This window comes from Triticum urartu, chromosome 4 (genome assembly GCF_003073215.2).
Source record: "Triticum urartu cultivar G1812 chromosome 4, Tu2.1, whole genome shotgun sequence".
In the NCBI taxonomy this organism is placed as follows: Eukaryota; Viridiplantae; Streptophyta; class Magnoliopsida; order Poales; family Poaceae; genus Triticum; species Triticum urartu.
Genome location: NC_053025.1, coordinates 16,221,528 through 16,239,672, shown reverse-complemented (window position 1 = coordinate 16,239,672; position 18,145 = coordinate 16,221,528). Strand labels below are relative to the sequence as shown.

At 47.2% G+C, this 18,145-nt stretch overlaps 1 pseudogene; it reads right to left on the bottom strand.

The window, feature by feature from the left end:
• Positions 1 to 6,701: 6,701 nt before the first annotated feature.
• Positions 6,702 to 16,861, bottom strand: LOC125554529 (annotated as a pseudogene).
• Positions 16,862 to 18,145: the final 1,284 nt, after the last annotated feature.

Genomic DNA, 18,145 nt, shown 5'->3' with positions numbered 1-18,145 from the left:
TTAGACTGTCTCTAATCAAGAAACAGATGCAAACACGTATTTTTTGTAAGAGAGAGTGGAGTCATGAGTCATCGCCCAGTCGTCGTCCGCCATGCACTTGAATGCACCAATAAGAGAAGGCAATGCGCCCCATCAATGCCACACCCATGATTGATTGCTCCAATTACGACGGCCTGCAACGGAGCAGAAGACGCCAGGGCACGCGTGCTCTATAAATTGAGCTCCCGCGGCCCGAGCCTCGACCCACACACCACATGGTTCCTTCGTCTGGTAGCACACAGCCACAAACACGTGATTCACCGTCTCTGTAAACACCACCGCCGTCGCCGTGCTGTGGCCGTCGCCGGACACCGGTAATGGTAAGGTAAGCATCTTCTTCTCGTTGCACCTTTCTTTCATTCTGTACTCGTGAAGGTGTAATCAATCCCCCTTGTCCGCGCGTGTGTGTGCGTGTGTATGCAGATGGATGAACCCATGCACCCCCAGGGCACGAACGACACGAGCAACCCCTCCCCAACGTCACGCTGCTCTCCAACAAAAGTACGTGCCATGCTTGATTCCTTTGATGACTTCAAACAATCTCTTGTCGAGGAGATGGGTTTTGAAGGCATACTGGAGGTGCCACATTTGCCAAGGATTAGCCTGAGATTAAGTATATGGATCATGGCTAGAGTTGATGAGCTGTCTAGAACTATTTACATCCGTCCTGGCAGACAAATGTCCTTCAGGGCAGTGGACGTGTTCAAAGTTTTTGGAGTACCGTCTGGCCGCGTACATATACAGAAAGCGTCGATCGCCGAGACAAACCACGTGCGCGATGTGCTAAGTATAAACTCGAGCGGTAAAAACCTATTATATGCTGTCGAGAAAATACTAGTTAGACCAATAGACGAGTCAAGTTCTAAACTCGAGATAGACAGTTTCAAAATGGCATTTGTCATTTTCGTAATGGGGCATCTGCTTGCCCCGTCGACGACCCACGATCACACAAACACACATTACTGGGGGGGGGGGGGGGGGGGGGGCACTCGTCCAGATAGACCACGTTAGCGAGTTTGGTTGGTGCGAATACGTGATAGAAGAGTTGATGGTTGCATGTTCAAGAGTAAAAGCAGATCTCAAGGCAGGACGGCCTGTCACGTATCTCCACGCCTGCCATTTATTCTTGCAGGTTAGTTTCAGGATTTCTACTGCTAGAATCAATTGTGCCCATACGCACGTTTAACATTTTATTTTATGTAAATAGGTCTTTTACCTAGACAACCTTGATCTGGGGGTTTTCAACCTACCGCACACTACATTCCCTCGAATAGCTGTGTTCGACGACATGCAGTTCAGGCGTATGCTTTTACAGTGCAGCGTTGGGGGGAAAGGCAGTACAGACTTCTCCGGCGCAATGGTCCTGTTCTTGAATTTCCGATTTTTATTATTCACCTCTAAAAACCACGTTTTGATTTTACGAACCCACGTGCTGATCCTTCAACCGCAATTATATCAACTGTACAGATCCGCGAGGCTGATCAGGTGTGCTATACCAGGAGTGCGTGGGACACCCCACCAGATCCAGTTGGCCGCGCGGCTCCCATGCTGCCCGGCCTACCATGCAACAGAGTACGGGCGCCAGCTAGGCCACACGGGACCCACACCATCGCTAATCCGCAGCAGATCTCGTTCAGGCTGCCCCAAGTGCCGCATGGAGCGTCACCCACTCCAATCACACCAGCTCCTCTTTTCCCACGCATGCCGACCGGAGGCGACTTCTCTACGTATCTAAAGAATAATTACCCAAAACTGGTATGCCAATCATTTTGTAATCAACGATCATTTTTTTGCTGCATGCGCGCATCTATTTCATCGGGCATGCCACATTATCCGACTTTGATAAATAAGGCTTGACTGGTCTGCCCCAGGCAAGTTCGAGTGTCGGGATGCTGATGAAGCGGCACAACGCCACCACTTTTAGGATTGCAAACACCCTCAAGACTGACTTAATACAGGAGAACACTCAGTTTCTCAACTCGCTAGTTAGTGAGCTCGGCGAGGGGTGCATATGCTGCAGCCTCCGATCGGTACCATGCATCATCACCACACCTGCCCCCTCGGGTTCTCCGCATGCAGTGCACGAACATCTACCGTCGCAAGCTAGAAATGACCGAATCCAATGGTACGTCCATTACTTGCACTCGTGCCTAATTATTCCCCCGCCGGCTAGACGAATAAACCCTTTTGTTTCATTTTTTTTCATAGGGGAAAGCTCTTCTGGTCAGAAGTTCACGTCATCGGCCTCGTCCGGGCCTAAGAAGAGGAAAGGGCCACTTGTCCCAGGTGTGTTTTTTTACCGATTGATTTCGCGATTTCATGTTCTTTTCTTAGTGCTAAGCGGGACAAGCCTTTTTACTGATTAGACATATCTTTCCCGGCAGACCAGGAGACCACCAGCGCGGCGGGTTTTGTCATGCCCACACAAGCCAAAACCTTGTTCACAAGTCAATCACCAGCAGACGAGCAGAAGGGGTGGTGGGACGGGCTCGCAGGTTTGATTATGTTGATGGACGGAGATGCAGCGCACCCGGCCGACGCGGTCCTGTTCGGCCAGGCTTCATCTGAATTGCCACCGAAGCAAGAGCGGGCGCACGCGGGGTTCGCCGTGTCGCACTGGATTGATGGCAAATGCCGTCCAAGTTTTCAAGTCCCTGTATGGAAAGCCATCGACGGATTCCTGAAGAGCATCTCAATTGAAGAAATCGAAAGGTACATGCAACCCACTTCGTCAATCCTCGTACCAAAACCAGTAATGTTCTTCACGCATGAACTAACACTTTTTGTCCGTAGGCCTTTTGTAACTCATGCCACGCCAAGGTACATCTCCATCACCCCAAGCCCACTATTGACCCAGATTTTAGGAAAGGACCCATTAGACCACGAAGTATGTTCTCTTATATTCCAACGTCAAGATCAGATCGATGGCGAGTCACTTTACGTGAACAACCAGCCTCGGTTTCGTTTATTCCTAGAGCCAGATATATCGGTCGGTATCTAAATTATGAATAACACCTTATCACCAACAGCGCTCTCATTTTTCTGCTTAGAATTTGACAACCTTCTATCTTAGACTGCCGCTTTGGCTGGAGAAGAAATCTGGACACTTGTTCCTGCAACGGCACAGTTCATTGGGCCGCATTTGACACACAACATCGCGGAGTGCAGAATGGTACGCGTCAATAACCCACCCCGTTTAACGATATGCGAAAAATACAGACCATGCTGCTTACCACTCCATTTTCTTTGACATTTGCAGTTTTTCCTGCCAACCATTTTCGACTTTGGATGGTGCCTGTACAACTGGGATATGCAGCGCAAGGATATTAATATTTTTGATCCGTCATACGGGAGCTGCACCACATAGCGTCGCACGGACCTCCTGGAAGCCGTCGCCGACAAGCTCCACGTGGCGCTATTCACCACGATTTACAAGCTGTTCAACAACTGGCACGTGGATTGCATTAGATGGGAGAAAATCTTCCACGTCACTTCGCCTACCACAGTCAAGCAGTAAGTTATCTTTCTCGCTTAACGGTTTTACGCACAATCCATTGTTAAATTACTAATCCGATCGCAGGAAGGACACCGGGATTTGGATTGTCCGCGTGGCAAAACACTTCGATGGCAACCAGGTTCTTGCGGATATGTCACAGGTGCGTTTTTCGATTTACGTGCGTTTTGGATTTGCGACCAGTGGACTGGCTAGTTGACAATCTAACAATGCATTTCGTAACCACACAGGGATCAATCGTAGGAGAGCGGCAGGAGATTCTGACCGAGCTCGTTGAAATGAAGGGCAACATGGCCCCCCTGCCGGATAGCATCACCAACCTAATCACCTCATGGCCCACCCAAGAGCTCTAAGTTTCGCGTGCTGGCTGCCCTTCCATATAAAATAAACACAGGGCTTGCACCCTAGTACGTGTAATGTGTCTAGTGGCCAACCAAGCCCGTTTCGGGGGCTGTAAACAAATATCTATGTACTATAATGCGTGTAATGGGCAACCAGGACCGATTATTGTAATATATAATAATCACTCGCCCTCTAATGCGTGTAATGAGTCGGTGAGTGTAATATATAATCAAAGACTGTGGGCTTCGATTGGTCAAAGTATAAACGCCATGGGTTTCGAACACGCGCGCTAGCTACCTGCAACGCTACAAGCTACCCCAGACGTATAGCACAGTCGCCTCCCGTCGCGCCAGTACTGTTGCACTGCTGAGCAATAAAACTAGATTCGCGTGCGCCTCAGAATATCTCTGCCGCACGGAAACGGTGGCGTCCACATGCAGTTAGCTGGCTGACTTTTCCGACACACGCACGACGAGGAGGCAGCACCATTGTTTCCGGTCCACATCGTGGTCGACAGCTCTCTTGCCCGAGACCAGGAAACAATCTCCACTGGTTCAACGAAAAAGGTGACGACGTGTTCTGTGACGACAAAACCCAAACTAAAATTACGATGTTGTTCATACATATCTTCATACACAAATTACATACTAAGCATTCTCTTAGGAATGCAAACATGGGACGTGCCCGGTAATGTCTTCAAGACCCCAAGCAAGAGAAGATTTTTTGAAGATTTCCAAACCCCAATGAGGGGCATTTGGAAAAATTGCCTGCTTCGTGGTGTCACATTCTAAGTTTTAGGAATGCAAGAAACGAAACACTTTTTCTCTTGCGACACTTCCAACAGCATGATAACTTTCAAGAGAGAAAGAAAACATACATGGTTAACCAATTTTCTAACTATTCGCATGGTCGCATCGTAGTTTACAAATGAGCGGCACTTGTCTTACATCATAAAATTAATTATACAGATAAATTTTTGTGTTCAGTTCTACAAGTTGAAGAAACAGAACCCCCGCTCGATAGGTGCATTCCACCACGAAGATGAGTGCACTGACAACTTAACCCCTTGGCGCGGTCACACCTTTATCTAAAACATAAGCAAAGAGAAAACCAAACATTTTTTCTTTGCGACCCTCCGACACCATGATAGCGGTGAAGAGAGAAAGAGAACATACATCGAATTCATCAGTTTTCTAACTAATTGCGTGGTTTTCTACGTAAACCGTTTCTGTTTATATCAAGATGAGCTTCACTCCCGTCGATGATTCGGTTTGGCCGTACACGAATTGAACCAAAGAGGCTTATTTAACTTTTCAAACAACAAATGAGCCCCATAACATTTTCCAATGTAATATAAATTGGTGTTTCGGTGGGTTTGGGTGTTGGCCGTACACAAATTGAACCAAAGAGGCTTCTTCAAAGTTCTCAAACAACAAATGAGGGGCACTTGTCATACACCATAGCTTTTTCCACCGCAATTTTTATTGGTGTTCGAGTGGATTTTCTTACAAGGAGAATAGCTTCCAAGCTAAACCACCCAATCCCCCAAGATTGGGTGTTGGCCGTACTCGAACTGAAACAATGAGGATTTTCTCATTTTCCAAAAAAACAAAACGAGGGCCACTTGTCATACACCATACATTTTTTTCCCGCAACATTATTTGGTATTTGAATGGATGTTCTTCCAAGGAGAATAGCTTCTTGGAATCCAAGAACTCAAACAACAGATGATTTTTTTTAAATCTCCAAATTCAAAAGAGGGGCATTTTGCGTACAACATAGCTCTAGTCTATAGGTACACACAAAAATGGTGGGACATGCCTCGTGATGTTTACAAGAAAACAATCCAAAGAGGATTTCTAAAAGTATTAAAAAACCAAACATGGGGCATTCGTCATACACCATAGTTTTACAAATGACCGGCACTTGTCTTACACCATAAAATTAATTATACAAGTTGAAGAAACAGAAGTCCCGCCCGATAGGTGCATTCCACCATGAAGATGAGTGCACTGATGACTTAACCCCTTGGTGCGGTCACACGTTTCACGCCTTTATCTAAAACATAAGCAAAGAGAAAACCAAACATCTTTTCTTCGCGACACCTCCGGCACCATGATAGCGGTGAAGAGAGAAAGAAAACATACATCGAATTCATCGGTTTTCTAACTAATCGCGTGGTTTTCTACGTAAACCGTTTCCGTTTATATCAAGATGAGCTTCACTCCCGTCGATGAACCGGATGAGCGGTTTCTACGTAAACCGGTTTGGCCGTACACGAATTGAACCAAAGAGGATTTTTTAACTTCTCAAACAACAAATGAGCCCCAAAACATACACTGAATTATCTGGTTTTCTAACTAATTGCATGGTCTCTTGCATAAACCATTCCTGTTTCTATTAAAACGAGTGCCACTCCCGTTGATGATTGGTGTTTGAGTGGATGTTCTTCCAAGGAAAAAAGCTTTGAAGCTAAACCGCCCAATAACCCAAAAGAAGACGCGGTCACACGACTTTGTCTAAAACATATTCAAAGAAACAAACCAAACACACGCTTTCGTCCCGATGCTTCCGACAACATGACATAAAATTAATTATACATATAATATTCGGTGTTCAGGTCTACAAGTTGAAGATACGAAACTTTGCGCCCGATAGGCGCCTTCCACAACGAAGATGAGTGCACTGACGACTAAAGCCCTTGGCATGGGTAGTTCTAATTATACAAATAATATTTGGAGTTCATATTACAAAGTAGATCCAGCAGTCATTTTTGGAGTCCGAACAATTGACAACCTTAGAGGCTTCAGGCAGGTGGGTTTAACACGATGGCTGGAGGCAGGGCGTTGTTTCTTGGCATAGTAAGCACCAGCATCATGAGCTTCTGCTTAAACCGCAGCATCTTGTCCTGACAACACAAACCAAACAAATATTCAGAAAGAGTTCATCACTCCGAGAATAAATAGTTGCTAGGATAATGCACGCACCGCCCACATCCCTTCTGTCATGAACTCCCCATCAAAGCACATAGTGTAGTGTAGAGTGTAGAACGGAGTGTCACCGCTGCATCCGAGCACAAGTTATACGTAAATTTGATATTCTAAGCTGCAGATCAAACACCAAAGCGGATGGACGGGGGGCGCATACCTGTTCGATGGCTCATGCATCAGGCGGTGAGCCGCCCTTTTGAATTCATCTTCTCGGACATGCCACCCTTTGAAAAACTTGTCAATGCACTTGCACAGCCCATAGAGCATCCTGTCGAGGACCCGTGCGTGCTGCCTCTCCAGCTCTAGAAGGTTCCACTGGGTACGTCTCGGATCCATCACGTGAGCAATTTTCTTCAGCATGTCGAAAACATAGAGCACATAGAAACCTCCCTCGTCCTTGAACGGCACGGTTATCTGAAAAAAGCACATACATGCAGCTGTCACGTAACATGCTAAAACATGGTTATGAACTAACGATCTACGGATCAGCTGGGGATTACCAGGCGGCATGTCTCCACATCGTATCCCAGGTGCTCCCCAACAAACAAGTTTTTTATGTAAGGATCGCTCAAGAAACCGTCGCCCACCTCCATGATCCGGGACTGCACGAAACAAGGAACAAGACGCTCAGGCCACGACAATCATGTATGGATCATTGAACTAAACATCGCCGATTCGAATTACGTACCGCAAAGTAAGGCGGCATTGGGTGATGGAAACGCGCCCTGTCTGAAGGATCGTACCACCTTGCATCCTGTTCCCTCATCATCATGTTTGCGACTTCGAAACCCTTGTCATCCAGTGTCTGACAAAAGTTTTCATAAATTTCATAGCCAGTCATTTTCACATGAGGCGGACCCTGTTGATCGACCCAGACACTGTAAAAAGGCGGGGATGCGATCAGTTAGATATAACGCTAGCTGCTGAACAGACAACATGCGATAAATTCAGTGTTTTCTCAAAACGCACTGGGACCAACAGTACCTGTTCAATACATCTGGGGCTAACTGTTGTATTTGTACCCAAGCGGCGTGGGCGACTAGAGGCGACACGAATTCGTAATTGAACTCCGGGATGTTGAATGGTGAGACACCATTCTCCGTGGAGATAACGATCTTCCTCCCATCTCCCTCCTCACCAAACCTTGCCAACAAGTTTAACTCACGAATAGCTGCACCTGCATTGACAAGCGTCGTTCAGCTGCGACTACAAATTCAGTATCCTGACATAAGTAAATTCCATTCACAGGAACCACTTACGTCTACCTTGGTAAACAATGATCTCGTTGCTGTCCTCCACCTCCCTTTCTTTCCTCTTCCCCAGTTGCACGAAGCCATATTTTCACCAATCGGCCGCCCAGCCCCTGCATCATGCTGGCCACACCGGACAGGCTGCACCACATTCTCTAATCCACCATCTAGATACAACTGGCCAAAAGACCCCATGGACATGAATATTGGCACACCCGGCAGAACGGAACCGGGGTGGTGGGTGTCGCGTGGATGCCCAGGCAGCAAAAGGAACGGACCTGGAGGGGAAGCAACCAGTTTCTCATTTAATTCACTGAAGTAAGCATCGGCGCTGTTGGTATATGCATAAATGCTGGGTCTCACCTGTCTCGGCGTGCTCAATGTGGCCATGGGCAGAGCTCGCGGGAGCAACTGGCACTGGACGGACGGCAACTGCATCGCGTACTCCTTGTTCAGCAGGCATCAATAAATTGGTAACATCTACCGCATCTATCACACTGCAAGAGGAAAACTTACCAGGACGAAGGACGCCTGCCGTGGGGATCATTTCGTCAGGCTCTCCTGCTTGTGCTCCACTGCATCCTTCCCCGGAAGCACCCCCTGGTACGCACCTGCGCATTAAAACCAACAATCATTTGTTTTTTTTGCCAAAAATGAACAGACACTGAATTAATGCAACGGTAGATACAGAGTACGTGCGTTGTCCTAGTTACCTGATTGCGCAGCGACTACAATCACTTGGTTTTTAAGCTCGTTTACTGAATCACCCAGGCCCAACCCATCCACGTACTTGAGCAAAGCTTGCATGTCCCGCATTGTCATCACCCTCTCGTTAGCAAGGTGCCTTTCAATCTCTCTGTGCATGTTCTCGTTCATGCAGGTGATTGTCCCGTCGTTAAGTGCAGTTAAGTTGCGAAAGAACAAAGTATTGCGCTCAGCACTAGCCAGCGCGTGCTCTTTCAGTGAGCGATCTATGAAAGCTTTTGCCTGAAACCAAACACAATGGTTAGTGCGCACCACTTCTGCAGGTGGCTAAAAAGAATGGGTTTAATGAAATCACCTCCTGGATTTGTCTCCTGACACTTTCTCTGTTCCATGGCAAGCTTTGATCCGTCATACGCCTGGCCTGTTGCATGCATGGGTCAGAACAAGGGTGGTGTGCACAAAAAAAGAAACATGGGATGAAGGCCGATGATCACCTTCATCACACCGTATCTCTTCGGAACGCTGCCTATGGCTGTATCTTTGAGTATCAGTTTTGACAAGTTGGAGGCAGTGTAGAACTTTATTCTGGGGCGCACAAGCGGGTCAGGCTAGACAGATGCAGAAGTGTCGACCGAGTCGAAATACAATGCCTGCCACGGAAGCAAACCGACTCAATTTAGTTCAAGCCCTGAACAAACATAATATTAATTCAAATTCCTACGCACGATGGAAACAGGCACCTCACCTGCAACACTAGCGGGCACCCGTACAACTGCGGCCTCTTCCCTTCACTGTGTATTGCATGGGCCGCCTGGGCTGCGCCGATGAGCTCAGAATGAACGTATCTTCCCCAGTTCACCCTGTGCAGGTTAGCCGGCTCCATGCAAATAGCATACGCCTCCGTTGGGACAGTGTGCCTCCTCTCCCTAGGACTAAAACAAGTTGCCATGCAAAGCATGGCAAAACCGACCTGGATCCTGATCTTGTCCTCTTCAGACAGGGTGGTCTGGCATGGTTTCTTCAACGCCCATCTAATGTCACCGACAGTTATGTAAAAGCTCGACGGGTGCAACCCTAGATACTCTCTGATCTGCGCTAGCTATGCCGTTGAAGGCGCAACATCTCTCTTTTCTATTTCTATATCTCCGCCTAGTGCAATTCCTAAGATGTTGTGGATGTCAACCTCATTGAATGTGACGTAAACGCCATCATCTATCTTGAGTGCACCACGCTCAAGGTCTACATCTAGGAATAAACTCCAGCAGTTCTCCCGATCCACATGGGTTATGTTGCCTATAGCTAGCATCCCCCCGAGACCAATCTCCCTTATAGCATCTCTCTGTTCATCAGTAAAAAGAACAGCCGCTTCGTACACATCTTTGGGAGCGAAACTACTGTCTACTGTGCATTTTGGCTGCGCGGCTTTCTTCCTAGACTCATAAACCTTGCTACAACGTGGACGGCTAGACCCGGACATCTAAACGAAACAAAGGATAGGAGAGCAAAAGAGAACAGGGAACAAGAAACAAGAGCGCCCCATCAGTATACATCCAAGCAAATGCGAGAAAGTATTACATCTAGCAAAGGGATTTTTTCTCACCTCGTAGTTGGCCGCCGCTCCAGCGACGCGCTCGCTCCAGTAGCAGAGCTCTCGCAGTGGTAGAGTACTCTAGTTCTTGGATAGATGAATGGCTTCCCTCAGACGACTCCCCCTCGGGCAAGCTCTTTCTTATGCACGCGGAGGGGAGGGGGTAGAGAGTACAGAAGAGTAATGCCTGACTAAACAGCTCTGTCTACTCGCGTCAAATCGGACTGCCAGGGCGGCAAAGCGCGATGATGGCCTGTGCTCGCTGGCTGAGCATGGCTTCAAGGCGTGGTACGTCCTCTATCCGACCGGGATCTCCTAGCATACCATGTCTATGTATTAAACTAAACTACACGCTCGGTACGAAGAACCTTTTGCAAGCACGTAGCCGGCTGTCCAGGGCCACTACACACGCGGCCACACGTGATCCGGTCACACATGCACGCATTGAGCACCGCTGCGGCGAGTTTGAAAATCGTTCACACCAATCCATATGAAAAAAAAGAATTACGGAGTAAATCGCCCTAATCAATTCTCACAGCACTATACAGGTCGACGCCTCTTTATGTATGCAAACCACCCATCGCGCGATCAAGCGCAAGATGACAACCGGGGACTAAATTGCTAGGCAGCCCAAGACACAGCGAACCGGAGGAAGCATGGCCACCCATCAAAACCCGTACCCCCGCTCATATTTGTAAAACCAGAGCCACTGTTGTGATGACGGATGCAGGTCACGCAATCCTAGCGCAAGATCACCCACCCACCCCCCCATAGCACACCACTGTTCACATTTTGACTAACCTTTCCTTCGGGGAGGCACACTTTTTTTATTTATATTGGACATTCTGGGTCCATGTCATTGGTAATCTTCAGTTGGTTTCCGACCCGTGAAGATGTATGAGAGAGTAGAAAGTTGGGGTTATTCATTTTATGCAGCAACATTTAGTTTCCTCTTTCTTCATCTCTTCCGGAGTGGAACCGGTGACGCCGGGGGGGGGGGGGGGGGGTGGGTCGGAGGGTGGTGGTGTACGTGCCCCGGTCGTATCATCGATTTCTCGTCCCGCTGAGATTCGTGTCTGATGATCGGCCGTCGACACTCTCGCTGGTGGCGGTTGTGTCAACTGCCATATCAAATAAAATGCCCCACGCTAGCATTCATAAAACATGCGGGCAGTTTAGATTCAAACCTATTGTCCGAAAAAAGGACAAGCCCTCTCGTAAACATTGTGGTAGGCTCGGGCTTTCTTTTTTTACACCGAGAACTGAAAATGTCGCCTTCGAGCCTCCGAGAATTGCATGTGGTTAGAATACACCCACTCCTACGCGGCTGTTTTGTGCCCAATAGAACTTATTGTGGATTCGCTGAAGAGCGACAAATGAACTATTCGACTTTAGGTTTTTCACGAGTGCAAGTCATGTGTGGGAACACACATTTGTTCGTGTTTCGGAAAATCTCACCAGCGCATTTTTTCTGCTTCACGTGGGTGACCATGGATCGGCTTTTTCCCAGAAGGAATGGTCCGTTCAAATTATGTTCTCCTTTTCTATCTTGACGTGCACCCACTCCTACGCGGAATTTTCTTGTCGATTCGTTGAAGAGAGACATCTGGATTATTCGATTTAGGTTCTCCCCTTCCTTTTCGAAACCAACGCAAAAGGTGGGTGTAGTCATTTCTTCTTTGCGGAAAACTCGCCCTGGCTAATTTACGCCTAACGTGCGTCACCAGGGTTTGTCTTTCCCCCAGAATTAATAGATCTTTCAAATTAGGTTTTCTTTTATGTTGAAAGCTACAAACATAACGGCGCTATTCATTCCGACTTTTTTTTAAAACGAACCGACGCCATTCATTACAACTTTTATTTAACGAACGACGCCATTTCATTTCCAACTTTTTGTGTGTTGTCTATAATGCAGTTTTTATTTTTTTGCCTTTTGCAATATCACACCGTCTTTTACACACACCCAACGGATATACAGACAGCCTGTTTACATTTTTTTTCAAACCCTAAATCCTAGGATCAGACGGTAGGCCTGTACGATGCATTCGCTGTGTTCATAAAACCATAGGCAAGAAATGAATTTTTGCGCCGTCGGACATTTTTTATTCATGAGTCGTACAAGCGTCATACACCTGGGCGCACGCGAACCGGTTACCACAGCTGGCCCATTGGGCATCAATACAGTTTGGGCCTTTTACATGCAACGCTGTCGACCTCGTCGTCGTCTTCCCATGAAGCCCACGCCCACCTGTATACTACAGCGTGAAATAGTCGATCCCCAGCAGGTTCAGGTTTTATCTCTTGCGCTAGCTCTGCAGACTCATGAGGGTCGTTCTCGCCCGACCCTTCTGTTAAATCATAAACTTCTGCATCCAGGGATGCATTTGCTGCCACGCATTCTTCATTCTCACCTCCGATATCTGCCGCACGCACGCTACCCTGAAATCATAGAGTTTGTGCATCCCAACTGTAAGACTCCATGAAAGCCAGCATCGTGTTCATTGAGAATGCAACCATCGGAAAAAGCTTACATCGTTCTGAGGTTGAGCAACACCTTGTCTCCCCAACTGCCCTTCTGTACTAACTGCACGCACCTCGCGCTGTATACATAAAAAACGTAATGCATGAGGAGGGGGAACAAAACGTGCGCGCTGAAAGAAACAAAGAAGAGGCGAACGAGCACCTGAATTGTTTCTGTGCTGCCTCCTGAGTATGAGCTAGCTGAAGACGAGCTCGACATGATGCTTGCTGTGCCCATCTAGCACATGCACGAGGTGTTTATATAGCCCCCGCTCTAGGCGCAGGCGGATATGTTTGAATTTTGAAATCTGCAGACCCCACATAGCTGTAAGCTTGAATGCTTCATTTACCTCCGCGACCTGACGCGGGCTTAAATGCCATTTTCAAATTTACCCATGGCGCACCAGGTTACAGACGTGCTCTAGCCAGACACGCATGGACACAGCCAACCTTGTGGCAAAACAATGTGCTCCAGTTGGATGATGGGTGACTGTACAAAAAAACATGGCACCTACCGAGATGCATTTTGAAGTCAACAATGTTCGAGAACTTTTATTAATAGAACAGCCAAATACAGGGGACGAGAAGTTCAGACAAACATTTTGGAAAAACTAATGAGATGGAGGAACACCGGCCATCGAGGACAAGAGCGGCTTGCTGCATGTTGTTTTCCTATGCCTAGGCACTCCACACTTGCTGCATGTGCCCACTTTCCTTTCTTTTCTAGGGGCGTCACCACGGTCGGGGCAGGTGCTTGACTTGTGGCCTTTGCCCCTACAGATCGAACAAAACCTTGATCTTTTGTTGCTTCCCTTCTCATATGGAGCCTTGTCCCTGCTTGTTGTTGGCCGGCCACGTTTCTTTTTCCTTTCTGGTGCAAGCAGACTCTCATCCAGATTGACAGTAAACCTGGATGCAGCCTCAGAAAAGTCTGAATTGTAGCTATCTGCATTTGGACAGGATCCTTCTGATGCCATGTCTTTGGACGTCGGTGCCCCCTCGCCTTGGTTTGCTGGTGGATGAACCGACACCGATGTTTCTCCTATGGCCGTTATGTGATTCCCTTCAACACTTCTTACAGAGCACGCCGCCTTACAAGTCTTGGTTTTCTTGCTGCAACCACCCGCAACTCCATTGTTCGAGACCTGCTGCTCAACGATGCCTAGGCCATCATTTGGTGCGCTAATCTCAGCTCCTCTCTCCCTAAGATCCACCAATCCATCCAACATGAATTTGTATGCTTCTAGGTTTCTGTCGCCCATTTTAACCACCTCCAGGGCAGTGATGTACAAAGCAGAATGTCTATAAGTGGGTGCGTCCGGCGGGCCCATGTCCTGTTGGTAATGTTTGAGATGATCCGGCAAATTATCTCTGCCATGTATGCTCCACCTCTTCAAGATGTGCCTGTGGGGAATCTCCCTAAGCCGGAGCACATTCATGACCTGTGAAGAACATATAATATCAGAAGGTGCATCGCCCAAGTAGTAGGGGAGCTACATATGCATGATAAAAAACCTAGGTAGTCAGTTTCCCGCTTATTCAGATATTGGAGGTGAGATGAAATCCCTAGGTGTAGAATTGCCACCTTGCTAACCTGCAGCGAGTGACAGCAGACCATACCCATGTGCTCGAACAGGCCGCATATGCACGAGAAATACCCCAGATTATCAAACACATTGACCTCATATCGGCATTTGAACCATTTCTCTCGCTTTTCAGCCTTGACGTGGGTCACCATGTATTTCTGCTTTGGTATGATCTCTTCTACATCATAGCTTCCGGATTCATACAATATTCCTCCAAAAATCTCAAACATCTTCCTGGTGTAAATCTTGCTAGCGTGCACTTCTAGTGGGGTGTTGACCTTCAAGACAGCTCCACTCTGCAGTAAAACAACAAGAGAGAAAATATATGTCGTTAAATGCCCCACGAGTTTTTGGTTGTCGGGCGGACATTATGTGGAATTTGTCATACCAGCCTGGTTCGTTTCTCCTGGAACCCTTCTTCTTGTTCACGGTCAAACTGCAGCTTGTTATATTGCTTGACAAAAAGATTCATTGAGCAAGAAGGTGGAACATATTGTTTCAACATGTGATTTGCGCTCTCACTCCTTCCAGTACTGGTTTGCCTGGCACAGAATTTTCCTGCAAAGTATGGTTTGGCCCATTTCTGCCTTGTTTCGTAAATTTGCGTCAGGTACGTGTTCTTAGTCAGTGAGTACTTCTCAAGCAACGCTGCCCACCCGTCCTCGAACTCCTCGATGGTGAGCATCTCGTGGACCAACTTGTGGAATTCTGCCCTGAAATCAGACTTCTTTGTGTAATTAGACCCCAGGCTCTCTTTGGCCTTCTTCAGGATGTGCCACTTGCACCATCTGTGTGTTGCATCTGGATATATTTCCTCAATAGCGAATTCCATCGCCCTGGCTTGGTCTACACAACACGACATACAAGTCAATCATAGATCTTCACGCAACTAAAAGGGAATAACACAGATGCATTTCATTTTACCTGTCAAAATTGTAATTGGTCTTTTCCCTCCCATCATCTTCACAAACTCATCAAAAATCCATTTGAAAGTGTCGACCGTCTCATCTCGCATGAGCACACCAGCATACAACACACTCTGGAAGTGGTTGTTCACGCCAACAAAAATTCCGAATGGCATATCGTATAGATTGGTCTTGTATGTTGTGTCGAATGTGACCACATCGCCAAAGTGATGGTATTGTTTTTTGCTACGCCCATTTGTCCACATGAGAGTGCGTATCCTACTTTCATCGTCTACCTGCACATTGTAAGTAAACTCGCCGTCTTGGACTTTCAATTCTGAAAAGATGGCCATAGTCTTCTGCACATCATCGTCCGCCTGCTCCCTACTCAGCTTCCCACACAGTGTCCTCAAGCATCTTTTGGTGAACGGAACGTTTTCTACCCTTCCAAAAGAAGTTGCAAGAATGCTGTAAACTTTGCTCAGGTTCACATTATTCTCTCTAAGCTGAGATACTAGCTCTCTCGTATATTTGTCAATATGCCTATGTGAAGGGAAGTGGAGTTTCTCAGCACATGTGTTCAACATCGAGTGATTGTGGCTGGACCTTAATTCGTTGATGTACCAGCCATTGTCATCTGTACACAAGAGTCTTATCATGGCTTGGCATTGACACCGTGATGATGTTGAGTTCGCCTCTTTTGGCTTGCCCTGATTTTATCAAAAAAAAACAAAAGCTGGTAAGTGACATGTCCGACCTTTCTGAACATGAAGCAAGAATCAGCATGATATTGTGGTTACTCACTGAGCAGCAGCACACAAACTCCTGCATGCATCTCGTTCCTTTGACATTGGTTCTGCTCTTTGCATATCTGATGCCAAACCCTGTCTCCCAGGAATAAAGATTGTAAAAATCGTAGGCCTCGATTATAGAGTCAAAAGTCAGCCCAACCGATGGTGTCACCACCGTGTCTGTTTTTCTTTCGGCAAATCCTGTGAGTGCTGTTTCCAGGGCTGTCACCCTTTCAGCACTTGTTGCTCTCTCGTCTGGCATTGCCACCTTCCTGTTCCTGAACACGGCAAGGAAAGTGAGCCCATGTATGATTTATCTAAAGAGGCGTGAAGGAAAACGATAACTTGTGGCAGGAACTAGTTACCTTGTAACCCATCCAACTTTGTCATCAAGAGTCATATATCTATTCTCCATCCTCGAAGCCCTATTGTCATCTAGATCCACATTGCCTGTTTCTGACCTAACGTCAACAGAATCCATCAAATCCGCAAATCTGCCACTGGGGTCGTCCTCGGTAACCTCTCGCAGCATGCTCAGCCTCTCCGAATCGACGCCAAAAACAGCAGAATCGGGGTAACTAGCACTCGCCCACGATAATTGCGAGCACACAGATCCGTTGCTTTCCCCCATAATCGGCGGCATGCTATGTAAGACAGGGGGGTCGATTACAGTTCGTCTAGTACTATGATGCTGAGAAAACAAGGGTATTCATATGGATCTTGCCGGGGATTACCTGGATTTCTCTGTTTCTGCTGAAGCCATGCCATCTCCCCCCCTTTGCGCCTCCTCCAGTGCGCAGCTTCAAGAAGATGTACAGTGCTACTGGTCGGAGACGGCTCGCCCGCTTGCTAAATGATGGTGGACCCGACGTCAGGGTGTTTATGACCACACCACCGAACGGGTGTCCTAGCGTGTCGACTAGCTAACGGACAACGCTGTATTTGTACAAAAGTAAATGCATATTGGCCCATAAATGAGAGCGTATAGCGGGCGTATCCCGGCTAAGAACAAATAAAACACTGTGCCGTATTTGCTAGTGGGGAGGAGTTGCTATATTAGCTGCCGATCGCGACGCGCTGCCGACCCACGAGATAACGACCTCGCGTGGCCGCATGTCCTCAAAATTCGCGTCACATTTTCTTCTTCTTTTGAGATCTTCAGTGGATCTAGAGTGGGTGAACGCAGAGGTGGCAATGCATAGGGGGAATCTTGATGGCCTCCAAAGTCCAAACTAGTGCTGTTACCTTCTTGGAGATCAATCCAATGGCACATCGGATAGCATAGAAGAATCAGAAGATACAACATTTAACTAGGAAGGCAACCAGATTAGCTAGAAGAACATGATGACGACCGGTCAAACAGATAGAATCTCTCCTGCGGGCAGAGGAGAGGCGTCGACCTCGGCTGGCCGCGCGGATTTCACCTCGGCTCTGTATTGGGTGAGGTTTGCAGGAGTAAAATGCACGTGCTTCAGTCTTTTGTTAATGAACTACTAGAAGTGTTTCTGTCTTTTGCTTATGATCACCTACAGAGCTTGTAATGGCTGTGTTCTGCTTATGATCAGGCTGTTGGATCTCTCTTTTATTTCCTAAATTATGGCTTATGTACTATCCAGGACCTACATGTGTGGTGCGGTTCAGGCAAATTCAGTTAAACAATGTTCTATTCGATGCGGATTCAGTCATATATATGAACTTCTATTATCTTCATTTCAGATGTGTTGTGGTTCATGCAGATTTGGTCAAATTCAGATCATTTGAGCACAAGTACTGTTGCGCTGATATTACAAATGCACAAGTTCAGTTCAGTCTCAATTGCAATATTCTTGCGCATGTATTGATATCTTTTCATGCACAAGAACTCTCAGCTCAGCCATGTCATAAACTGTGCAAAAGTATGTGCAAAAGTAGTCTC